The sequence below is a fragment of the Rhinatrema bivittatum genome, chromosome 11, assembly GCF_901001135.1.
Source record: "Rhinatrema bivittatum chromosome 11, aRhiBiv1.1, whole genome shotgun sequence".
Classification (NCBI taxonomy): Eukaryota; Metazoa; Chordata; class Amphibia; order Gymnophiona; family Rhinatrematidae; genus Rhinatrema; species Rhinatrema bivittatum.
Window position 1 is genome coordinate 95,040,226 of NC_042625.1, and position 26,673 is coordinate 95,066,898.

Sequence of the window (26,673 nt, forward strand, 5' to 3'; positions counted from 1 at the left end):
ATGAGTGTAACGGAATTATAAAAAATGTATCCATTCTATTTTGGCATTTAACCCATGTAGGGAGAGAGATTGGAGAGTGAAAATCCATTTCTGCAACCTGCGCAGTAATTGTGCAGGGAGATTTCCGTTCCAAAACGAGGGGCTTATGAAATCAATTGCAAAAAATCTTATATCAGTTAAAGAGTTAAAGGCAGAGAGCCAGTGGTGTACTAAAGGAGCTTCTTCACGAGATAGACAAATGCAGGAATGATGTTCAATTATACGTGCTTTCAGGGGGTGGACAGTCTTGCCCACGTAAAGTTTGGGACGGGGCAGATATCACATAGACAACACCCGAGGTAAGGCATGATGTTGAATGGTGAAGTTTGTACTGTTTACCAGTATGTGGGTGATGGCTTTGTGAGAGAAAGCGATAATGAACAAACTGAGCATTGACCACAGAGAAAGTGGTCCAGAGGGACAGCAGACAATTGGATGTCAGAACAAACACTGTGAAATTCTGAATGTTCAGGAAATCGTGGAAGTTCTTGTGACGATGAAATGTGAATCTGAGAGGATTGCTAAAAAATCGCATGCGGTGATAAAACTGGTCAATGGCTTTTAAAGACAGAACAGTCTTGTCCTATCCAAGCTAAGTACGGTAAAATGCAAACAAATTGATCGGAGTTAGACTGGGAACATTATTGAAACAAAAGATCCCGGTTAATATGCAAAGCTCATTTGAAGGCTTGTTTAACTACCCGAGGTGGTTAGCCTCTATCCAAAAAACACGTCATGATCCCCTTCTGTTACCAAGAGCACTGATGATGATGTGCCTGTTGGCACCTGGTTAGGTGTCTGTTGGTACCTGTAGCAAGGGATTAGTCCTCACGAAACCCACCCACCCACCACTCCATGGAATTGGGTTTCTTATATATTTTATTTTATCGTAATTCTATGTTATGAGACTGAAGAGGGACCCCACGTGGACACGTAGTATAGGGCATGCTCAGTGTGCCTAGTCAAAGTTTCTAGAAACTAGTATTACTACCCTTAACAATGCTTAAGGGTAACTGCTTGGAGTGGCAGTTACTACCCTTGAGAAAAACATGGGGTTATCCTGCACAAAGTGGCAAATACTACCATAAGAAGCTTGCTGGGCAAACCTGATGGGCCACCTGATCCTTTTCTGCCGTCATTACTATGTTACTATGTTCAAACCAGAATATGGGAAAATTCAGCTTAATATAGAGTACAGCAGACTTGTGGTTTTGGGGTGGTCCAACTTTCCTGTCAGTTGGTGGAATCTGCTCTAAAGAATGTGAAGAAAATGAGAATTTATTCCAACACCCCACTCAGGAAGGACCCAAGACTGCTCAATGCATATGGAAAGAAGCTCTTCTAAAGCTTCAATGCTTAGCATCCAAATAACCAGCCACCAGATTTATATAGTATAATATGCAGGTTATACAGAACACGGCAGCAAGGCTGATTTTTGCTGCCCTGTTACTAACCCAACTTCATTGGCTTCTCATTAGGGAGAAGCACAGTTTAAGAATATGGTCTTAATGTTCAAAATAGCTTGGCCAAGGGGGCTAGCTATTTAAGGAAAGTGGTTGCTAATTATACCCCTAGACACTATCTGTTCGATGGCTGGTGCTTTGTTTCAGGTGCCTTTCGTGTGTGAGGTTTGTAAGATGTTGCATCGGAAACAGCCTTTTCAGTGGTGGGTGCTGAAACCCGGAATTCTGCACTATTGGATATTAGGTTGGAGTTAAACTACCTGGCATTCTTTAAGAAGGTAAAAGCATGGCTGTTTCCTTAGAATTGAAACTGGCCCCGCATGAAAGTTACAACTATAGGCTGTTATAGAGATGGGTGTACCATCTACACCATGGTGGTATGTGCCATGGTGTAGATGGTACACCACTAAGATGAACTCTGACGGAGTTGGTTTGTAAGCCAGCCCCGAACAGTGCAGAAGGTAGTCAAGCAGTTTTTGTGTAGGGCAGGAGAACGGATCTAGGACCTTCTGCTCACACTATATGGAAAACCTCCTCCACTTCAGTCTGTAGGACATCCTAGAGGAAGGCTTTCTGGAAGCCACCAGGTCCCGAGACACATCCTCAGAAAGATCAAGTGGCTGTAGGATTAACCTCTCCACATCCAGGCTGTGAGTGATAGGTGCTAGAGGTTGGGATGCCACAGCCTGCCCTGATCTTGCGTGATGAGATCTGGGGGGAGTCCCCAGACTGATCGGTTTCCGGATGGACAACTCCCACAGGAGTGGAAACCAGACCTGTCAGCCAATAAGGGGCTATGAGGATCATAGTCTCTCTGTCCTCACGAAGCTTCAAAACAGTCTTCGCCACTAAGGGAAGCGGAGGATATGCATACAGAAGACCCTTGCCCTAATAACTGGCAAGGACGTCTGAGGCTGGTTGCTGTCTGACCTGGACAGGGAGCAGTACCGAGGCACCTTCTGATTGCAGGGGGACGCAAACAGATCTATGTCTGGGCTCCCCCACAAGTGGAAAATATGATTCACTACCCCCCTGGTTCAGAGACCATTTGTGTGGTCTGAAGGCGCAACTCAGCCTGTCTGCTATCACATTCTCCATTCCAGCCAGGTACATGGCCCTGAACACCATCTGTTGGACCAGGGCCCAGGAATGTATCACTTTCTGACACAGGAGGTACAATCCTCTGCCTCCCTGCCTGATGACATTCCACATGGCTATTGTTGGTCTGGATCAGGGCAATTTTGTTGAACAGCCAATTTCTGAAAGCCCACAGTGCATACCTGATCGCCAAAAGCTCCAGAAAGTTGATTTGACAAGAACGTTCCTGAGCGGACCACAGCCCTGGGTGCCAAGACCATCTACATGAGCTCCCCACCCCGTAGTAAGCACAATTTGAGTAGGGAGACTCCAAAAGAAAATCCCCCATTCCAGACTGGAGAGAACCTGTCACCAGGACAGAGAGTCCCGGATAGACGGGGTGACTCGGATGCAATCCTGGAGGCTCTGAGTGGCTTGGTGCCACTGTGACCTCAGGGTCCATTGGGCTTTGCGCATGTACAATCATGTCAAGGGAGTGACATGGACTGTTACGGCCATGTGACCCAACAGCCTAAACATGTGCCAAGCTGATAACTGCTGGCCCTGTTGCCCTCTGTCACAACGTCACCAAAGAGACGGCCCTCTGGCAAGGCAGAAAGGCCCTGGCTTGAGCAGTGTCTAGCAGGGCTCCGATGAAGTCCAATTGAGGTGACAGACTGAGATAGGACTTTGGGTAGTTGAGAAAACCCTAGTGACTCCAACACCCAAATGGTCAAGCTCATGGACCAGATGGCACCCCCCGAGATGTACTCTTGACCAGATAATTGTCCAGATACGGGAAAACATGCACTCCCAATCTGCGGAGGTGTGCTGCCACCACAGCCAGGCATTTTGTGAAGACTCATGGGGCGGACGCGCGCCTGAATAGCAATACCTGGTACTGGAAGCGCTGTTTTCCTACCACAAATCGAAGATACTTCTTGTAACCAGGGAAGATCTCGATATGGGTGTGTATGTCCTTTAGGTCAAGGGAGCATAGCCAGTCCCCTTTTTGCAAAAGGGGGATCAAGGTGCCCAGTGGAAAAAGGTAAACAATGGAGTGCCTCAGGGATCTGTACTTGGACTGATGCTTTTTAATATATTTGTAAATGATCTGGAAAGGGGTACAATGAGTGAGGTGATCAAATTTGCTGTAAATCTGTGATTTACTCTCTCAGATAATAGAGGCACCAGGGGGCATTCCATGAAGTTAACAAGTAGCTCATTTAAAACAAATCGAAAAAAATTCTTTTTCACTCAGCACATAGTTAAGCTCTGGAATTCATTGCCAGAGGATGTGGTTACAGCAGTTAGTGTAACTGGGTTTAAAAAAAGGTTTGGATAACTTTCTAGAGGATAAGTCCATAAACTGCTATGACAGTAATTAATAAGCAATAGTAGCTTGTGATCTAATGTTTGGGTACTTGCCAGGTACTTGTAACTTGGACTGGCCACTGGTGGAAACAGAATACTGGGCTTGATGGACCCTTGGTCTGACCTAGTATGGCATAACTTATGTTCTTATATAACTTATCTTTGTTTAAAAACTTGTTTAAGGCCCTCAGTCTAGGATGGGACGGAGTCCTCCTGTTTTCTTTGGAATCAGGAAGTATCTGGAGTAGAATCCCCAGCCTATTTGCCCTGATGGCACAGGCTCGAACGCTCTGGTCGTTAAGAGGGAGGAGAGCTCCATCTGTAGCACCTCCTGATCCGCCACCAGCCCCAAAATGGGCACAGAGGGTAATTTGGCGGGACACCCAATACCATTAATCGGTACCCCTGCTGGACCGATGGACAAAACCCACTGGTTCGAGGTTACACTGGGCCACTGGTTCGCAAAGAACCGCAGCCTGCCCCCAATCGGAGGGACAATCGTCCCAGAATCAGGCAACTGGCTTATTCTCTCTACAGCCCAGTCAATCCCTGAAGGTCTCATCTATATACCTCTCTATCTGCCTTTTCTCCTCCAGGTCTGCCACTCTAGCCTCCAGAGATTGGATTCATTCTGAGAGACAGGTGCTCTTTGCATCGGAATCATATGTACAATTTCTCACTGGTGGGTAAAAAATCATACATGTGACACTTGATGCAGAAGATGTTAATTCCTTATGTTACAGGGAATTAACCAGTGGGAAGGTCACTTTGACAATGACAATGACACCCCAGCCATCATCCTCAGAGACTTTAATCTCCATGTAGATGCTGTCCCACTGTCACCTACTTGCGAAGCACTCCTGGCCTCCTTTAATGCCATGGGCCTCAAACAGATCATAACAAACCCCACTCACAAAGCAGGCCATTCCCTTGATCTAATCTTTATAAACTCACTACTCCTCCCAGATGCTCCCTCATACACACCCTGGTCTGACCACTTCCTCATTCGAACAACCTGTTCCATAAAAAACACTGCCACCCGTTCAAGCGCAAAAACAACCATCCACTTTAGAAAACCATGCCCCAGGGATGACTTAATAGCTGCCCTCTCCAATGATCTTGACAAACTTGACCTAACCAATTCGGAATCTGCACTTTCATCTTGGAATCACCTCACCAGCAATATTGCCATCAAGATCTGCCCGTTACAAACAAAAGAAATAAACCCTTCATTTAACACAAAAAAACCATCGTACACACCAGAATTAAAAACTATGAAGCACAACCTAAGAATCCAAGAAAATAAATTTATTTATTTATTTAAAAGTCTTCTATACCGATGTTAGTCTAATCACCACCTCGGTTTACATGGAACAAAAGCAACGGAAATTACAAGTAACAGGGGAAGGGTAAGGGGTACAAAAAACCATAAGGAGAGCAGAGAAGCATAGGAACAAACAACAAGTGAACTATAATGTCATAAGAACAAGGTCATAGTCAAATTCAGGTCATGATCCATCACAATTCAATATTCATCAAGGGTGTTGGGGAAAGGCTTGTTTGAATAGCCAGGTTTTGATCTGGGCTCTGAATTTGGTGATGCAAGGTTCAAGTCTGAGGTGGGTTGGGAGTGAGTTCCAGTGGCATAGTCCAGCAATGGAGAGCGCCCGATCCCTTGTAGCTGTGAGGTGTGCTTTCTTTAGGGATGGCACATGGAGGGACCCTTGTTAGTGGTCCTTGTCGGTCGATTCGAGCAGGCAAATTGGAGGGGATCTGCCAGCCAGTTGGAGTGATGGAATATAAGGGCTTTATGTATAATTTATTTATTTATTTAGCATTTTTTTTATATACAGAGGTATAGCATAGTTGCCTTCACTCCGGTTTACATACAGAACAACTTGTTACATTGAAAGATTTTAAACTTTAAATTTAACAATAGTGGGAAATGGCACCAAAAAGAAGAGTATGAACAAAAAACATAGTGTAAACAGGGTAGATACACTGAAAAGATAGGCAGAGATAACTGGGTTCTTCAAAAAAGGAGGCATCAGTGGCTTGAATCAGTAGAGATTGTCCAAATGGAATAATTTAAAGTTGGCGGATAATGGGATTATAGTATAAAGTCATTGAGAGTTGTCCTAAGAGTATGGTTGAGAAGCCAAGATTTTAGGGGTCTTTTTTGAAGGATTTTAATTTTTGTTGCGCGGTGAGGAAGTGGGGTAGTGAATTCCATAGCTTTGGTCCGATGATGGAGAAGGCTCTGTTTCTGGTGGAGGATAGTTTGGCATTTGGGAGTGAGGGAATCACAAGTTGAAGTTTACTAGAAGTTCTTGTTGTGCGTTGAGAGCGAAGAATGTGTATAATGTCATCAAAGGCAGTGTAGTCGGCTTTGTAGATTGCATGTGGATCAATGAAAGAACTTTGTATTCAATTCTTTTTTCTATTGGGAGCCATTGTAATTGGTTGAGGACAGGGGTAATGTGATCATATTTGCTTTTACCCGTTAGAAATCTGGCAGCAGCATTCTGAAGTAGCTGCAGGGGCCTCAAAGATGATTTTGGTAAGCCAATCAAAAGGGAGTTGCAGTAATCCAAACCGGAAAAGATGAGGGCTTGTAGTACGGTTTTTAAATTGTGTGGGGGTGATAATGGTCAGGGATTTTAAAGAGATGTGGGAGGGAATAGGGAGCCAGTGAAGGTCCTTCAGTATAGGGGAAATATGGTCGTATTTGTGAGCGTTGGAGAGGGTTCTGGCTACAGTGTTCTGTAGCATTTGGAGGGGCTTTAAGGAGGAGTAGGGTACGCCAAGAAAGAGGGAGTTTCAGTAATCCATCTTGGATGCCAGTGTAGCCTGGACGACAGTGCGGAAGTCACTAGCGTGAAGGAGAGGTTTCAGGTTTTTTAAGACTTTAAGTTTGAAGAAACCCTCTTTGAGTATGGCACTGATATGTTTTTTGAAGTTCAGTTGTTGGTCGATTAGGACCCCCAGGTTCCTTGCGCAGGGCTGTGCATGAGGAATCTTGATAGAGTCAATTGAGAGTGCGGGATTAGTAGGGGGGTGATGGGATATGAGGAGGAGTTCAGTTTTGGCAATGTTTAGAGCAAGGTGGAGGTTGGTAAGTAAGGAGTTGATTGCAGCGAGATGGTTTCCCCAGGATTCAAGGGTGTCAGATAGGGAGCCTTGAATGGGTATGATGATTTGCACATCATCAGCGTAGAGAAAGAATTTGAGGCCAAGTTCTGATAAGAGTTTGCACAAGGGGGTGAGGTAAATGTTAAAGAGGGTAGAAGAGAGGGAGGAGCCTTGGGGGACTCCTTGGGCGAGGGCGTAGTGGGAGTTCTCAGCATTGCCTATTTTCACGGTGAATTTCCTATTGTCGAGGTAGGATGAGAACCACTTAAGGGCTGTGCAGGAAAGGCCAATGTCGGTTACGCGGGCAAGGAGGTGGGTGTGATTTATGGTGTCAAAAGCTGCTGAAATGTCCAGTAGAGCAAGAAGGTAGTTGTGACCTTGATCCATTCCCCTGAGTAAGTAGTCAGTCAAGGAAAGTAAGAGGGTCTCAGTGTTGAGGTGTTTACGGAAGCCAAATTGAGAGGGGTGGAGAAGGTTGTGAGTTTCAAGAAATGGCGTAAAGAAGCTTCAAGAAATGACGTAAAGAAGCTTCCCCTACTCAACTCGGAATATACAGATCCTTCCTACACACTTACTGTGAGAGCATACTTAAAACCAAACGAGACTTCTATGCACAAAGAATACATAACCTACAATTTAACCCTAGAGCCCTTTTCTCATTTGTCTCTGATCTTACCAAAACTTCACCAACGCCCATACCCAGCGAGGAAGCAAAGACAAAATGCGAGGAACTAGCACAATACTTCCATGATAAAATATCCAATCTCAAGGCACGCTTCCCAACAACCACCTCAACTATCAAAGCCCTTCCTAAAAACACTAATGCTAACCTAAACACCTTCGAGACTACTGCCTCCACAGAAATAGAATCAATACTAAAGAAAATGAGACCCTCCTTACATCCATCAGATATGATTCTTACCAAATCCCTCCTGTCCATCCCCAATATAATATCACAACCCATAGCTAACATTATCAACCAAAATGAAATGACGGCAGAAGAAGACCAAATGGCCCATCCAGTCTGCCCAGCAAGCTTCACACATTTTTTTCTCTCATACTTATCTGTTTCTCTTAGCTCTTGGTTCTATTTCCCTTCCACCCCCACCTTTAATGTAGAGAGCAGTGATGGAGCTGCATCCAAGTGAAATATCTAGCTTGATTAGTTAGGGGTAGTAGCCGCCGCAATAAGCAAGCTACACCCATGCTTATTTATTTTACCCAGACTATTGTTATACAGCCCTTATTGGTTGTTTTTCTTCTCCCCTGCCGTTGAAGCAGGGAGCTATGCTGGATATGTGTGATGTATAAGTCTTCTCCCATGCTGTTGAAGCAGAGAGCCATGCTGGATATGCATCGAAAGTGAAGTATCAGGCACATTTGGTTTGGGGGTAGTAAACCGCCGTAACAAGCCAGCTACTCCCCGCTTTGTGAGTGCGAACCCTCTTTCTTCTTCTCCCCTGCCGTTGAAGCAGAGAGCTCTGCTGGATGTGTGAAGTATCAGTTTTTCTTCTCCCCTGCCGTTGAAGCAGAGAACTATGCTGTATATGCATTGAAAGTGAAGTATCAGGCTTATTTGATTTGGGGTAGTAACCGCCGTAACAAGCCAGCTACTCCCCTCTTTGTGAGTGTGAATCCTTTTTACCACATTTCCTCTTGCTGTTGAAGCTTAGAGCGATGTTGGAGTCACAGTAAGCATGTGTATGTTTATTTAATAAGGGTATTGTCTCCAGGCAGTAGCCATCATTCTGGCGAGTCACCCACTCTTCATTGGCGGCCTCTTGACTTTATGGATCCACAGTGTTTTATCCCACGCCCCTTTGAAGTCCTTCACAGTTCTGGTCTTCACCACATCCTCCGGAAGGGCATTCCAGGCATCCACCACCCTCTCCGTGAAGAAATACTTCCTGACATTGGTTCTGAATCTTCCTCCCTGGAGCTTCAAATCGTGACCCCTGGTTCTGCTGATTTTTTTCCTACGGAAAAGGTTTGTCGTTGTCTTTGGATCATTAACACCTTTCAAGTATCTGAAAGTCTGTATCATATCACCTCTGCTCCTCCTTTCCTCCAGGGTGTACATATTTAGATTCTTCAATCTCTCCTCGTACGTCATCCGATGAAGATCCTCCACCTTCCTGGTCGCCCTTCTCTGTACCGCCTCCATCTTGTCTTTGTCCTTTTGAAGATACGGTCTCCAGAACTGAACACAGTACTCCAGGTGAGGCCTCACCAAGGACCTGTATAAGGGAATAATCACTTCCCTTTTCTTACTCGATATTCTCTCATACTTATCCTCTCTCTATTCCTCTCTCTATGCAGCCCAGCATTCTTCTGGCTTTAGCTATCGCCTTGTCACATTGTTTTCGCCGACTTCAGATCATTAGACACTATCACCCCAAGGTCCCTCTCCTGCTCCGTGCACATCAGTCTTTCCCCCCCCATCGAATACAGTTCATTCGGATTTCCACTCCCCATATGCATGACTTTGCACTTCTTGGCATTGAATCTCAGCTGCCATATCTTCGACCACTCTTCCAGTTTCCTTAGATCTCGTCTCATTCTCTCCACTCCTTTCCGGCATGTCCACTCTGTTGCAGATCTTAGTGTCATCCGCAAAAAGACAAACCTTACCTTCTATCCCGTCCGCAATGTCGCTCACAAAGATATTGAACAGGACCGGTTCCCAACACCGATCCTTGCGGTACACCACTTAAAACCGCTCTCTCTCTTCAGAGAAGGTTCCATTTACCATCACACATTGTCTTCTGTCCGTCAACCAATTTGCAATCCAGGTCACCACCTCGGCACTCACTCCTAAGCTTCTCGTTTTATTCACCAGTCTCCTGTGCGGAACCGTATCAAAAGCTTTGCTGAAATCCAAGTATATGATATCGAGCGCTCTTCCTTGATCCAATTCCTTGGTTACCCAGTCAAAAAAGTCAATCAGATTTGTCTGACAGGATCTTCCTCTGGTGAATCCATGCTGCCTCTGGTCCATCAGTTCTCCCGACTGTAGATAGTTCACTATTCTCTCTTTCAACAGTGACTCCATTACTTTTCCCACCACCGAAGTGAGGCTAACCGGTCTGTAGTTACCAGCCTCCTCTCTGCTCCCACTCTTGTGAAGTGGGACCACCACCGCTCTTCTCCAATCACTCGGCACCACTCCCGTTTCTAGGGATCTATTGAACAGGTCGTACAGCGGTCCCGCCAGCACATCTCTGAGCTCCCTCAGTATCCTTGGATGAATCCCATCAGGCCCCATGGCTTTGTCCACTTTCAGATTCTTTAGCTCTTCCCATACATTATCTACTGTAAATGGATTTTCCTCTGTTCCGCTTCCCTCCAGTTTCTTGTTGTGTAGAGATGGTCCTTCTCCAGGGTCTTCTTTAGTGAACACAGAGCTGAAGTATATGAGACTGGGGCTATCAAGAGACACCAACTTATTTTGACAATCATCTCAAAATGATGATTCTAGCTTCTGCCCTCTTTCCCCTTACAGAATATGGTATGTTTAAGGAAAACATGCTCAGAATTCACGTTCCTTACCAGCATTGTGAAAGTGCCTGACTACTGGAAAGTAACTTTTACATTCAAGCGAGCCAACATACATGAAAGTTCCCCAAGACAAGAGGATGAGTCTAGCTCTAAAAGGTTTATTCCCTATACATACCACACATTTTAAGATATCTTTCTCTTTACCATGCTAAACATTTACTTTATGTTCTATGCCTTTACTACAAAATTGATGCACATCTTGTCTCGGCTCATCAGTCTGCCAAATACACTGCAAAAGGCATGAACGTTTTCTAGTCATCCAAATGGGATGTCAACTTTAAAGCCAAAATGCTTGATCCTTTAAATCTAACTCCCATGAACAAGTGACTGACAAGCAATCAATCTGAGCCATTTATGTTTAATTAGCACAGGGAGCTCACCTTCCAGTTCTAATCAGAATTTGGCTTTTGTAAACACCTCAAACCTTCCCCATTTGTATAAAAAAAAAACTTGACCCAGCACGGTAGAAACCTAGGAACAAACAGTTCAAGTAAGTGTCATTTGTAACCTTTAATCCTTTGAATTTAGCAGATATTCTTTGAGAATATCCCTACTTATCTCTGCACATTTAGCTTTTAGTTCTATTAAGTTATTATTAATACTGCTCATTTAATATAGTCTGTTACATTTCAGTGCAAACAATACAAGATTAAATCTGCCTTTACAGGAAACATCTCAAACCTAATGGAATGGATTAACTGTAATGTTGAACAAATTAAGTTGAACATTCCCTCACTGTCACACTAGAAGACAACCAAATTGCTACTGAATGCAGAAGTTTAAGGATGGAAGTGTGATGCAGTGGGTTAGAGCAATGCAAGGCACATCAGGGGAAATCAGGGGACATGAGTTTAGATTCTACTGAATCTTTATGTAACTGAGTAAGTCACTTTACCCACCTACACAAAATTTACCCAGATTTAGTCAAGCAACAGTAATGAAACTTCAGCACTACTAAAAACAACTATAAAGTCAAAGGCTAAATTAACTTCATAAAAAGGTACTGCTGCCCATCTGTTTTTAAGCTGCTGTTATATAAAAATACCTCAATATTTCAACATGAAAAATGTCTCAGTTTTGGAACCAGTCAAGGAAGTCTGGCAAAATCAGTGGCTGCATGCAATTTCCAGATGAGATAGTTAAAAAAAAAAAACAAAAAAACAACCCAACCAACAGAAGCCAAGCTCATAAACTGCAGTTCCTGATTAACATTTTTTATTTTCTTACTGATGAAGGATCTCAAGCCTTGCTTTCAAATATTCTGCAACCCACAACATAAGAAACAGTGAAAAAAAGTAACAAAACAGTTTCAACACAAAAAAATTTCAAGCAAAGAAAAAAAACCAAACAAAAAACCTGAGTCAGGCTAGCCTTCCTGCCTGGCTGGCCCTAACTTAACAATATCTGAGTCATGCTCATAAATGCCATATGGAAAACAAGGAGATGCTCCAGAAAGCACTACTGATGCAATAAACAGATGAACAGCAGATGTTCTGCAACCTGCAACTTTATAAGAGTACTTCAAAGCTTTTGCATTTCCCAGTTTGTACAATAAAATAAACCAAATGAAGGTGTCACTATGTGAGAACCATGTTTCTTCAGAGAACAAAAGACATTCCATGGTAAATCCCATAAAGTAGATCTAATTCCTGTTACTCACTCCCAGGGATAGAAACAGCTCAAGTCTGCCTGGCTAATAAGCGGGCCGATACGGTACAATGCGCTCCGATGGAGCGCACTGTTAACCTGCCATTGGACGCGCGTTTTCGACATGCTAGCGTTACCCCTTATTCAGTAAGGGGCCAAAAACGCACGTCCAACCCCCCGAACCTAATAGCGCCCGCAACATGCAAATGCATGTTGATGGCTCTATTAGGTATTCCCGCGCGATTCAGAAAACAAAATGTGCAGCCAAGCCGCACATTTTGCTTTCAGAAATTAGCGCCTACCCAAAGGTAGGCGCTAATTTCTTCAGGCACCGGGAAAGTGCACAGAAAATCAGTAAAAACTACTTTTCTGTGCACCCTCTGACTTAATATCATGGCGATATTAAGTCGGAGGTCCCGAAAGTTGCAGGCCGACTTAAAAAAATTTTTTTTTTTAATTTTCGAAACTTTCGGGACCTCCGACTTAATATCGCCATGATCACCTTGATCACATCCTCTGGCAACAGATTCCACAGCCTGACTGTGCGCGGAGTGAAATGCACTTTCTACCGTCTGTTCTGAATCTGCTGGCTGTGAGTTTCACGGAGGTCTCCTTGTTTTAGTATTATTTGAAAGGGTATATAACCATCCTTTATTTACCATTGCACCCCACTCATGATTTTATAAACTTCTATATCATATCCCCTCTCAGTCATCTCTGTTCCAAGCTGAAGAGCCCCCCGTGTAGCCTATCACAGAGGAGATGATCCATCCCTTTTTATCATTTGTCACCCTCCTCTGCACCTTTTCTAGTTCCGCTAGTGGAAGTTTGCTTACCGTAAACGGTGTTTCCGTAGATAGCAGGATGAATTAGCTATGCTGTCATGGGAACTGCCAATCAGGGCCTAGGAGGCGGAGCTTAAGAAGCAGAGTGTAGATTTTTTCAGTCTCTGCGGCTGCGCGTGTGTTCCCACGCAAGAAAGTAACAGATTCTCCTCAGTCTGTATTTAAGCTTGAGCGTAGCAGATGAGAGTGCGGCTACCAGGGAGGCGGGAGGGTCCGCATGGCTAATTCATCCTGCTATCTACGGAAACACCGTTTACGGTAAGCAAACTTGCTTTTTCCCCGTTGATAACAGGGCTGAATTAGCCATGCTGTCATGGGAGTCCCAAGCTCCCAGTCATACTTAACTATTTATCCCTTGCGTGATGTGTACCTGTAGTAGTCGCTTGTTTTGAGTAGGCAATGTGTGTAGAATCGCCTGTCCCAGTTTCGCATCCCCTGTTGACTGCTTGTCTATGCAGTAATGAGAGGTGAAATTATGAAGTGACGACCATGTGGCTTGCTTTGCAGATGTCCACTGGTTGCACATTTCTAAGATGTGCTATGGAGGTAGCCATGGCTCGAACTTGATGAGCTCGTGGAAGCGAGGGGAGTCGTAAGTCTTGCTTGTGGTAACAAAACTGGATACACTGTACAATCCAGCTTGAAATGGTTCTTTTAGCCACTGGTAATCCCAGGGCAATTGGGTTGAAGGAGACGAACAGCTGAGATACACTATTTGTAGAGTGTGTTCTTCTCTTGTAATATGCCAACGCTCGTTTACAGTCTAGGGTGTATAACAAACGTTCCCTGTCATTAGAATGAGGTTTTGGGAAAAAGTGTGGGCAACTCTATTGCCTGGTTGAGGTGAAATGCCGAAATTACCTTTGGAAGGAAAGTTGGATAAGGTCGGAGGATCACTTTATTGTGATAGAACTGTAGATACGGGTCGTAATGGACTAGTGCTTGTAGTTCACTTACCCTACATGTGCAGATGTTACTGCTACCAGGAATACCACTTTCCAGGTGAGGTATTTTATATGTGCTGAATCCATGGGTTCGAAGGGTGGTAGCATTAATTGTTCAAGTAGTATGTTAAGGTTCCATGGAACCAGTGGTTTAGCTATTGGCGGTCGAAGATGCACTAAACACCTGATGAACCTGGATAATAAGGGGTGTTCAGCAATAGAGTGATTATTAATCGGCCTGTGGTATGCTGAAATCGCGCTGAGATGAACTCTGATAGATGATGTTGCTAACCCGGCCTGATATAGGGAATGAAGATAATCCAATAAGAGGGTTGGCAAACAGTCTATGGGTGGAATACCTTTCTCTGTACACCAGTTGGAATAGCGTGTCCATTTAAATTTATAACTTCGTCTGGTAGACAGCTTTCTGGATTCTAGAAGTATTGCTTGTGCAACTGCAGAAACGCCTTGTGCCGTTAGTAGTGCCCGCTCAATCTCCATGCAGTCAGATGGAGGGAGGAATGGAGTGGATGAATGAGCACTCCTCCTTCCTGAAGTAGAAGATCTGGATGGTCTAGTAATCGAATTGGGGGTGCGATCGACAGACGTAAGAGATAATTGTACCACGGTTGTCTGGGCCAGGCTGGAGCAATGAGGATCAGTTGGCTGTTGTCCAGTATGCATTTTTGAATTGTCCTGGTGATTAGTGGAATCGGTGGGAAGGCATATAGGAGATTGGACGTCCATGGGATAAGCAATGCGTCCTGAGCGAGTCGTGAGATGCTCTGTCGAATCGAGCAAAATTGCAGCAGCTGTGTGTTTGTTTCTGTGGCAAAGAGATCTATCGTCGGAGTTCCTCAACAAGTGAAGATAGTCTGTACCACTTCTGGGTTGAGCGACCATTCGTGCGGGTGAAAAATGCGGCTTAACCTGTCCGCTCTGGTGTTTGCTATTCCCGGAAGATAAGTTGCTTGTAGATGGATGGAATGTTTGTGTGCATGGTGAAAGATTTGTAGGGCTTCTCTGCAGAGGGGCCATGAACCTGACCCACCTTGCTTATGTAAAACATTGCCACTTGGTTGTCCATATATACCATGACTCGTCGACCTTGAAGGTACTTCTGAAAGGTTTGTAGGGCATTGCGTATCGCTCTGAGTTCTAGTAGATTGATCTGCAAAGTCTGTTCTGTTAGTGACCATAGGCCTTGCGTCTCCCATAGGTCGAGATGAGCTCCCCAACCTTTCCGGGATGCATCTGTGGTGAGGACTGCATTGTGTTGCGGAGGACTGAACAAGGCTCCCTTGTCCATTGTGGATGCAAGGAGCCACCAGTCGATGTCCTTTTTCATCTGAGCCATCAATGCTATACGGTTTTGCAGCGGGTGAGAATGTTGTTTCCATTGGCGTTTCAGACCCCATTGTAAGAGTCTCATGTGAAGTTTGGTGTTCGGTACCATAAAATTCGCTGCCGCCATGTGACCCAAGACAGTCAGAATGTTTCGAGCCGTTGGACACTGCATTTCCCGCAACGATCGAAGCAGCAAATGCATTGTCAGCTTCCTGTCTTCCGGAAGGAATACTCTGGTGCGAACAGTGTCCAGACGAGCTCCTATGAATTGTAGAACTTGTGTCGGTTGCAGGGTTGATTTTGGATAGTTGATGAGTAACCCCAGTTTCTGAAGGCAACTGATCGTTCTGTTGAGATGATCCTTTAATAAGATTGGGTCCGAAGCTACTATTAGCCAATCGTCCAGGTACGGAAAGATCGTTATACCTTGTTGACAAAGATGGGCCACCACCACATTTGGTGAATACCCTGGGTGCTGCCAAGAGGCCAAAGGGAAGAACCTTGTATTGGTAATGCTGTTGTTGGTACTGAAAACACAGGTATTGCCAAGAGGACTGGTGGATTGGAATGTGTGTGTACGCATCCTTCAGATCTATGGAGCACATCCAGTCCTTGGGCTGTACCAATGGAAGAATGGATTTTAGGGAAAACATCTTGAATTTTTCTCTAACCATCCATTTGTTCAAGTCCCGGAGGTCTAGAATGGGTCGATAACCCTCTGATTTCTTTGGAATTAGGAAATATGGGGAGTAGAAGCCCTTGTAACGGTTCGCCCGAGGAATGTATCTGATAGCCCTTTGATGGAGAAGTAGGGCAATCGCTTGGGCGAGCTGGGGGTGTAGTGTTTTTGATCCCCGAGGTACTAGATGTGGAATTTTGGGCTTGGTTATAAACTGAAGTTGATATCCATTCTTTACTATTTCTAGAACCCATTGATCTGATGTTATGGACTCCCAGGCGGTGAAGCAAGCTGTAATTCGTCCGGGAGAGGCTTCCGTCGGGGGAAGTGGTGGCCTGGTCCTTAAAAAGACTGTGAAGTCTTTACTGGGGCCGCTACTTGCTGCGGTTGTTGTCTTTGCGGCCGTGGTTTTCCCCTCCTTTGCTGCTGTTGCTGAGGGGAGGTGTCTGCTGTCTTTGAAATGTAGGATAAGATTGCGTTCTGAATGGCTGATAAGTGCGATACGGTCTACAAGAAAATGGTTGTCTACAAGACGCTTGGTAATATCTTTTACAAGATGCTGCGAGAGCCTGATCCTTTAATTTAGTAACTGTATCGTGGAATCGCTCGCCGAACAGGTTGTCTCCCAAACATGGGAGATTAGCCAGCTTATCATGCAATTCCTCTCGTATGGCACTGGCCTTCAGCCAAGCTAACCTGCATGCCACTATCGCTGTTGCTCGAGAGGAGTTTTCGAATCCTTCGTATACTGCCCGGAGCAGATGACGGGAGCATTCTTCCATATCTAAGATAGGAGAAGGAATGTTATCTCCTGTAGAGGTAAACATCCCTTTGGTTGCCTGTATGCATTCGTACATGAACTGTACCATGTAGAACTGGTGATGATGAATGCGTGCTGTTAGCATTGCGTTCTGATATACCCGTTTAGCAAAATCATCCAGGCATTTATCTTTGCCAGGAGGATTGGACGCATGTGTTTTCGACTTTCTTGATCTTTGTAAAGCTGATTCCACTACTATGGATTCATGCGGTAACTGTGGTGTGGAATATGCGGAAGGCTTTTGCAGTTTAAATTTTAAATCCGTTTTCCTAGACACCGCTGACAATGTGAACGGTGTTTCCCATGATTTTTGAAGAACACTGTGTAGCACATTGTGAGGAGGAAGCGATGTAGGCTCCCCCGGCGTATCGAAGATCTTCAGCAGACCTAACGTTTCAGCTCTGGGTTTTGGTAGTTTCTGCACCTCCAACTGTAAAGTATCTCCCATCTTATCTACGAATTTTGGATAAGAAAGATCCTCCAGGAGAGAATACGGTTCAGGTGGTTGCTCCGGCGGATCCGAAGGATAGCCGGTGGAGGAAAAAGACGAAGAGTGTGATGAAAACGAATCCCTCTGAGAAGAGTGTTAGCGAACTGGTGACGAGGGCTGTGGGGGTATTGGAACATGTAATGGTTCCTCCGGTAATACCTGTGGCTAGTCTGTCGGTTCTTTAGGACTAGATGGAGATTCCGGCGGTAAAGTGAAGGATGAATGCAGAGTATCAAAAAATCCCACTAGGGCTTGTGAGAGTTCCCAAAATGCCTTCCTCATCTGTGGTGGCATTGGAGGGCATTCCCGAGGTGCACCCAACGGTGACGGTTCATCCGGGTAAATATCTGGTTGGTCTGACTTCGGGGTATGAGCCCTTGAACTTTTGTCTCCTTCTGAGCGGTTAGTATCACGCCCCGACTGATGCCTGGATGATTCTCTTATGTCACTTGACCTGGAGATAGAACGAGAGGAAGCAGAAGATGATACATGTATTATCTGCCTCTCAGATAGGCCTGACCTTCCCGATAGTCCCGTAAGATGGGAGGATGATGAGGCTGACGACTTGTCCTCCAATTGGGAATGTCTATAACGTGTGGAATGTCGATGTTTATGTTTGTGAACCCGGCTACGTCTTGGCAAGGAAGAGGAACTTCTAGTATGGTGCTTAGACCTTTTATGTCGGTCTGAATGCTTCGAAGACGCATGGCTTCTTACTGGAGAAGTCTGTCTTTTGTGTTTCTCAGCTCTCGGCGCTAATGGATTCGATAATGGCTCCAATTGCTTTATCAAATCTCGCCTCACCTGCGCCATTCCCGTAACCGGTCCCGGCTCCGAGCGTGATGTGCTTGGCGCTGGCTCCATGTGCCCCGCCAAGCGGTGTTCTTTTATCAGTGCCACATGCTTCAGTTGGGCCGACGGCCCCAACTGGGAGAGTGTTGGCTCGATATAGGCCGTGGCTCCCTCTGCGCCAATGGAACCCTGTGCGCCCGTCTATGTTCATCAGACGACCGCCGGCGCAGTTTTTCCGCAGATGGCGGTGTTTGTTCCCTCGAAGCCCTCCGTTTTGAGACGGGACTCGAGTTGTCCCAGATCCCTGGGATTCGTCCTGGTCTTTTGGACGCCTGTACTCCCTACCTCCAGTCCTGGAGGCTTGTGGGTCCCACGACGAGGCTCGCTTGGTGGCGCCAACGACGTCTGCCCCGGCGAAGAGTGTATTGTTGACGGCCTGTCTCCTACCTTCAGTTCCAGCATTTTGTAGGCCCTATGGCGCCGGGCTCGCAGGGACATCCGTCCACAAAAATCACAACCAGATTGATTGTGGTCCGGTCCCAAACAGCGGTAGCAGCGATCATGTCCGTCTGTGACAGACATGATCTTACCGCAGGGACATGGCTTGAAGCCAGACGGCTTCTTCAATATTTCATCGGTTGAAAAATGTGAGAGGAGAAATCAGCTCCACGTGCGCTCCTGCGTGCGGAAAAAACAGACTGAGGAGATCTGTTACTTTCCTGCGCGGGAACACACGCGCAGCCGCAGAGACTGAAAAAATCTACACGCTGCTTCTTAAGCTCCGCCTCCCGGGCCCTGATTGGCAGTTCCCATGACAGCATCGCTAATTCAGCCCTGCTATCAACGGGAAACAATATTTTGAAAGCCCAGATAAAATGTATTTTTAAACAATGTCCACACCTCATGCAAACTTTTAACCTTTGTTACTGCTCCTTTTAGTTTTTATCTAACTAATTTCCTCATTCTATTATAATCTCCTTTTTTAAAGTTATATACTTAATATCACCCCTCCAGTAAGTATTCAAATTTGATTCCATCTTACATACTGTACGCAACCTTGGGATAACATTTAACCCTATTCTTTCACTAAAATCTCACATCAAATCAGTAATAAAGGCTTCCTACGCAAAGCTCAGATTATTAAGACATATCAAGCCACTTTTGAAACATAACAATTTCAGCACAGTACTTCAACCATGGATTCTAATAGGTGCTGATTACTGCAATTCTCTTTATGTTGAACTTCCAGAAACCACACTCAGACCTTTACAAATGATACAGAATTCTGCAGTTAGATTTCTGACTAGCACTCAGTCACAAACCACATAACACCAATACTTGAATCTTTACATTGGCTTCTAATAAGATGGCAAATTATTTACAAAATCCTTACTATAGTTCACAGTTTCTTGTACAATGTCCCTAGTCCTTGGATGAGCTCAGTGTTTATTTCTACACACTCTCCAAAAGTCTTAGATCGGTTAACAAATTCTTACACAATGTTCCAACTGTCAAAAACAGTAATCTGGCAACCACACATAAGAGAGCATTTTCTATTAGTGGCCCATGCACGCGGAATTCAATTCCACTAGAAATATGTTCCATCACTAATCCTAAAGATATGAAGAAATCCCTTAAAACTTGCCTATTCATTCAGGCTTTCCCAGCATGTTCAATACCTGGGGAGTAGCGTCTCTCTCATGTTAGTCTATACAGATTGCAATGGCTTACATGCTGTATGTTTTGTTGTTTTTAAAACTGTATATGTTTATCATGTAACCCACGCTGAACTTGGAAGTGTGCGGGATAAAAGCGATTCTAATTAATTAATTAATTAATTAATGTGCACAGTAATACTTAAAAGTGGTACTTTGGGATTCCAGAGAAGTGGATGTGCATTCATTTCTTGTTTTGGCAGGTATGCACATACCTTGCCAAATTTCTAGTACATGTGAAACAACTATTACCCATGTATTTTTACTAATGAATTATGCACATAATTTCTTTCACGTGTACTAGAAAGTCAGCAAAGTGTGTGTGTGTACCCGCCGAAAAAGAAGAAAGGAGTGACATCCCTGCTCCAACGTTGCTATATTGATTTCCAACTAGGCACCTTCACACAATGAGGCAGCATAGATCAGTTTTGTTTTTTTAAAGTAGTTCTTCCCCATATTTTAGGGACAATGGAATTGAATGCACTCCCTCCTCATCCTCTCTGGCAGTACACTAGCTCAGCTGACAGTCTTAGCAGTGGATTGACATGGAGATGGCTTTTGGTTCCTGGAATACTCTTCCCAAATATAGACATAAAACATAAATTGTTCTATTATATTATATACATGTATAAAAATGAAAAGAGGATTAGGTCTGTCTGTTACATTCAGGGATAGATCTATTATTTCTCTTTCAGACTGGGTTGCACCTACCTTATGTGAGTATCAAATCACTGCTCACTACAGATGTCCAAAATTTCAGTAGCCAACTGACACAGTCTAAGCTGATTTCACTGCAAAGTCAGGATGCAATGCTGGGAAACAAAGATAACAATGAATATTTATTTGTAGGCTACAAAATAAGGAAGTACATTTTCCAATTTTCAATATCTTCTATTTGGACAATTAATGAAAGGGGATAGGATTTAATTTAACCACTGAAGCGTTATACATTTTTCAGTTTTTGTTTTTTTTTATATTCTCAGCCCATCAGGTATTAATATTTTTGTAAGATGGCAGAGGGAATCATCACCATTATATAATAGGCAGTTCATTTGTTTGCATTGTGTTTGTTTCTGTGGCCACTGATATGCATGATATTGAAAATTCCACTTGCTAATGAGGCAAAACTTACATTTTTCAGAAAGGCAGCTTTTAGTGTGGTGAGGTATGAGCACCTGCCATTAGATATCAGACTAGAGGTGACATACACATCATTCAGGAAATAATTGAAGGCCTGTTTTTTTGTTTGTTTTTTTTTGTACAGACTTTCATTTAAGTTTATCAAGTATGGCAATTGAAGGAAAGACTCAAGACTTGAGATTTAGTGTCTCTTTTTGCCTGGGCAGAGTTAGTTAGATTTAGTCTACATTTTAGTACAGCAGTTTTTAAAGAAGCGTACATTTAATTGACTGAGGTTTTATGCTTGTTTTGAAAATGTTTCATTGTACTATTCATTGCTGATTAAAGCTATATTGTAAATCACTGCAAGGTTCTTTGAAAACAGAGGTGAGAAATCAAATGTAAATAAATGAATGAATGTTTGGGCATACAGCCTGCCTGTCCACTATTCAGCCACACTGGAAAGATAGGCCTGCAGAGCTTGTGTGGTTCTTGCCTGATGAAGCAAAAGATATTGCATCCTGTCCCACTGGTGGGTTAGGCCTGAGACAGTATCAGATTCTGTGAGCTGCTGGAACAACGTGCCTGTTTGTGCAGATAAAGAAGGCCAGAGGCTTGCTGGAGTGGCAGCAGCTGCATCCATAGGAAAGAGGCAAGCCACAGTCCAAGCTTTAGTGCACAATCTGGGGGGCTGTCTCAGTCCGACTTTTTTGAGGGGCCATTTTCACCAGTAAACCAATAATCTGCATTTATACAGTACCTCCTAGCCAAACAGCATTGCAATGTCAGTTATTTACAGTTATATTTCAGCAAAGTCATGACATGAAAAGTTTCCCAGTATGGATGAACTTCCAAAGCAGAGATGAAATACTGCTAAAACGCATACATGCACCAGCACCACATACCCAGCAATTCTAGTAAAATTTGGCATGAACAGCAGAATGAATCTGAAAACTGGTATCTTAATCAAGGGATGGAATCTCATCAAAACTCAAATGTTTAAAAAAACCAGACTTTATAATCGTGGGGGAGCTGAACACTTGTCCAAAGGCACAGTTAAAAAGCTTTCTATTATTCACAGAAGTAGAGCCCTACACTGCAATGCAAGTGCTCAACAGAGTTCTACTGTCCTTGTCCCCATTGTGTTATATAAAGTGCTTGATATGTTTCTGTTCAGTTTTGACCTACCTTTAATTCAGGCCGATACAGTACAGTGCGCTCCGGCGGAGCACAGTTAACCCGTGTTTGGACACGCTAGCTTTACCCCTTATTTAGTAAGGGGTAATAGTGCGTCGAAAACGCACGTCCACCCCCCCCCCCCCCCGAAACTAATAGCACCCGCAACACACAAATGCATGTTGATGGCCCTATTAGTTATTCCCGCGCGATTCAGTAAGTAAAATGTGCAGCCAAGCCGCACATTTTACTTTCAGAAATTAGCGCCTACCCAAAGATAGGCGTTAATTTCTGCTGGCACCGGGAAAGTGCACAGAAAAGCAGTAAAAACTGCTTTCTGTGCACCCTCCGACTTAATATCATGGTGATATTAAGTCTGAGGTCCCAAAAGTTAAAAATAATTAAAAATTAAAAAAATTTTTAAATCGGCCCATGGCTGGCGGGTTGAAAACCGGACGCTCAATTTTGCCAGTGTCCAGTTTCCGAACCCGTGGCTGTCAGCGGGTTTGAGAACCGACACTGGCAAAATTGAGCGTCGGCTGTCAAACTCGCTGACAGCCGCCGCTCCTGTCAAAAAAGAGGCGCTAGTGTCCCTAGCGCCTCTTTTTACCGCGGGCCCTCATTTGCATGCGGGCCGATACTAAATCGCGCGCACAGGAGAGTGGCCTGCGGGCCCTCGCCCACTCTTCCGCAATTTTTAATGTATCGGCCCGATTGTGGTTAGATCACTGCCCTACTTCTCCTTTTCAGCAGTTAAGAAGAAAAAAATGCTTTTAAAATAGTTTTAGGAAAATCTATATATTCCTCATCTTTTCTGCCCTCTGCCTTTGGGCCCGGCAGGATGTCTGGTCATGATCCAATCCTAAGCAAATGTAGCAATAATTATGTCTGTCAGTGACGGACATCATTTTGACACATTGACAGAATTTAAATATGGGTGCTCTCTGAGGCATATTTAGCACTTAAAAGTGCTTTTTGGGGTACACTAAAGAACGCAGAAAAAAACTGAAGAGAAATTTTAGGCACGAAAGAGGGGTGCGACTGAGTTACTGTGGAGAAACGAAAACTGAGCGTGATAAGGGAATCGCTTGGGAACAGTCGTGCAGGCGCACAAAGCACAGCTCTGTAATCTTTGAGGGGATTCTGCATCGAGCCGCCCAGGAGGACATCCGAGAGAGCATGGCTAATTCAACCTGCTTATCTATGGAAAAGCAAGATGCCATAGAACATAAAATCACAGACATAAAAAAACAGCAGGAGACTCAAACAATAAGGTGCCCCAGGAACCATATGACAAACAAGGATTCATAAGACAAGTTGGAATTTTTTTTTTTTTTTTTTTATGAAGGATTGCAAAATGGGATTTTAGCCTGGTTGTGTCGCCGCTTCACATTTTTAAGAAAAAACCTTACACTTCAGGAGTCAAGGACTGAACTTACTGCAGATATCTGCAGTGAATTTCATAGTCACTAAAAGTGAAAAAAGTTCAATAATTGCTCATCGGTTCCCTTTTCACACTCTTCTTTAGGAAATCTTAAATTTCTCTTCCTACCTTTCTGGTCATGTTCCTAAGCCTTGTCATTTCTGAACTGACAGAAAATTCATCTCTGATTTGCTAATATTTCGATACATTGTTGGAATCACTGAGCACTTCATATACAGATGTATCCTTTCAGTGGACATTTCCACAGTTAACTAACAATTATGTGTAATATGAATACCTCTCCTGTGCCGGTCTGGGAAAGATTCTGTCAAAGTTTAATTCAAAGTTTATATTAATTTAAGGGCGAGTATCTGAGTCACATTGGTCCCAGTCTATGAAACCTCTCAGAACAGGAAGCCCATCTAACTGACAATTACTTGTCATAAGAAAAATCATTAAAACCTCTTTGGAAATGATTTAAAACTTGATTTTCATATTTCATTTTTGTTTTCTATTTATACAGTCTGATTATTTGCATGCCAATCTTTCCTTAATTTTACAATACTGCATGCCAAACTTATTGTACACATTGTCAGCAAAGTTCATGCCATCGTCTCTGGAAGCCAAATATTTAGTTATAACTACTATAACCTATACAAATACTGGCCTATACAGATATGAAACCACTGTCTGTACAGGCTCCAAACCAGCAGCTCTGTCACACTCTGATATAGATCATTAAGGATTTGGAATAGCAGCCTAGTGGTTAGAGCAAGGGGTTCAAATAAGGCTGACACTCCTTGTGACCTTGGGCAAGTCATTTCACCCTCCACTGCCTCAGGTACAAACAGACTGTAAACCCTCCAGGGACAGGGAAATACCTACAGCAACTGAATGTAATCTGCTTTGAGGAGCTGGGAACTGGCATGAAGCTAGAAGTCGTGGGACCAAATGTGATCACGTTTGCCATGGAATCATTCAGCTTTCATGAGTTTTCCAAAATGACAGCTGCCCAATCTTGCAACCTTAATATAATAAGGGGGTCTCTGTGTGGTCGTTGGCAGTACTACAATGGATATGTCCGTTCAGTTCTACTCTGCTTGCAGGAATAGAATTGCAGCTGCTGGGCCAATACACTGCACAAGTTCCATATTATGACAACTCACCATAAATCTCAGGTCTATGATCATAATGCCTGGTCATCCATATTAATGCGCACATGCTGTCCTCGTACTTCAGCAAGTACACAACAGCAGCCTACAAATACATAATTACAGACAAATACTACAAATATCTACTAGTGAAAGGGCCCATCAAAAGTGAATGGAGAGGGTTGAGGGAAGCATTTACATGCACAGATCACTCCCCTAACCTCCCCTACTCAGCTACAGAAAAAGACAGCATGCATATCTTTTGGAGTAGGATAAATTCCTCACTATAAAAAGCCGGGCATGCACCAAAAACGGGAGATGGGCACACATCTAGTAAAAGCGGAATATAAAAATCTAAATAAATAAATAAATAAATAAATAAATAAATAAATAAAAACAGGTACATGTCCACCTGATTTTATAAGCTGCCCACATGCGTGCACATTACCAATTGCGAAAAAAGGGGCGGAATGTGGGCAGGGCATGGGCATTCCGAGGCATAGATGCAAGTCGCTACACACACGGGCGCGTGCCCAGGTATATTTCAGCACAAAATTACTTCTGATATGGATGAGGTATAAGTTTTAATAAAACTATTTAAAGGCATTTCTGCGGTATTTGAGGGGTCTAGGGTAACTGGGGGGGGGGGGAGTGCAGGCTAAAGAACCAGGGGGTTTGGAGGACCTAGCTCTAAACTGGGCAAACTGGTGGATGAACTGGTGAAACTGGTCATGGCCTGGACATGTGTCTGTTATAAATTTCCCTCACTTGTGAGTCTCAAAGCCGACTTATGCTGTTGTGTATGCACAAGTTTAAAATTAGGAGCACACATTTGCATGTCAAGGCTATTTTATAACGTGCACATATATGCATGCAAGTTATAAAATTGCCACATATCTGGTCGTGTGCTCATATACACATGTATATGTGCGCCCATGTGCCTGTTTGAAAGTTACTATGAGTGTATTTTTACCTGCACAGAAGCTGGGCAAAGTTTAGAAGCTTGTTTACTCTTGTAAACATCTGCTCACCCATGGGAAACATACAAAATTGCTGTCTTTATGCATCCTGTGGGAAACGCATTTTGATTTTATTTTATGTTCAATTAAGGTATTAAGGTACAATTCTTGGTGGGATACTGAAAGTAGACTAAGATATGAAATCAATCATTAAATTTCCAGAAAAAGCAACACAAATATGGTTTTTGGGGCTGACCAACACACAAATGCTGAAAATTATATAAATACATAGAGATATCATTGCTTAAATAAAATGCATATTGTTCAAGTAGAGGTCCCCAAACTACAGCCTGCAAGCCGTTCCCAGCCCAAGCAAGTTTTACTGGTCCACCTAATTTCCAGAAAAAGCAACACAAATATGGTTTTTGGGGCTGACCAACACACAAATGCTGAAAATTATATAAATACATAGAGATATCATTGCTTAAATAAAATGCATATTGTTCAAGTAGAGGTCCCCAAACTACAGCCTGCAAGCCGTTCCCAGCCCAAGCAAGTTTTACTGGTCCACCAACTTTCCTCTGGGAAAAAAAAAAAGCCAGTGTTGTGTGGCTCATACCACATCATTGCCAGCATCCATACACCAAAAAAGATTATTGCATTGGTGGACCTGGGTTGGTGGTAAAATTAAAAAAAAAAAAAAAAAAGAAGGGTTTTGTGTCACTGGAAGGGGCTGGCCTACATGTCACTGGAGGATAACCACACATAAAAAGACAGCATTATTGGCAGGGGCTAGGCTATGTGTCAAAAATAAAACAAATTGTATCATCAGAGGGCCAGGTTGGCATGTCACTAGAGAGTACCCAAATAAAATGGCCTGCATCACATTGCCCAGTCCCTGTCCTGTCCACCATCTCCCAGAC

The 26,673-nt window shown here is 43.8% G+C and overlaps 1 protein-coding gene across 3 annotated transcripts in view; it reads right to left on the minus strand.

Moving 5' to 3' along the window:
• THRAP3 (thyroid hormone receptor associated protein 3) overlaps positions 1–26,673 on the minus strand; it is a 135,697-nt gene that overhangs the window by 85,995 nt on the left and 23,029 nt on the right. For all 3 annotated transcript variants that reach the window (XM_029619220.1, XM_029619221.1, XM_029619216.1), the window contains exon 3: positions 20,634–20,734. The gene's annotated coding sequence lies outside the window, so the exon portion shown is untranslated. The remainder of the gene's footprint in view (positions 1–20,633; positions 20,735–26,673) is intronic.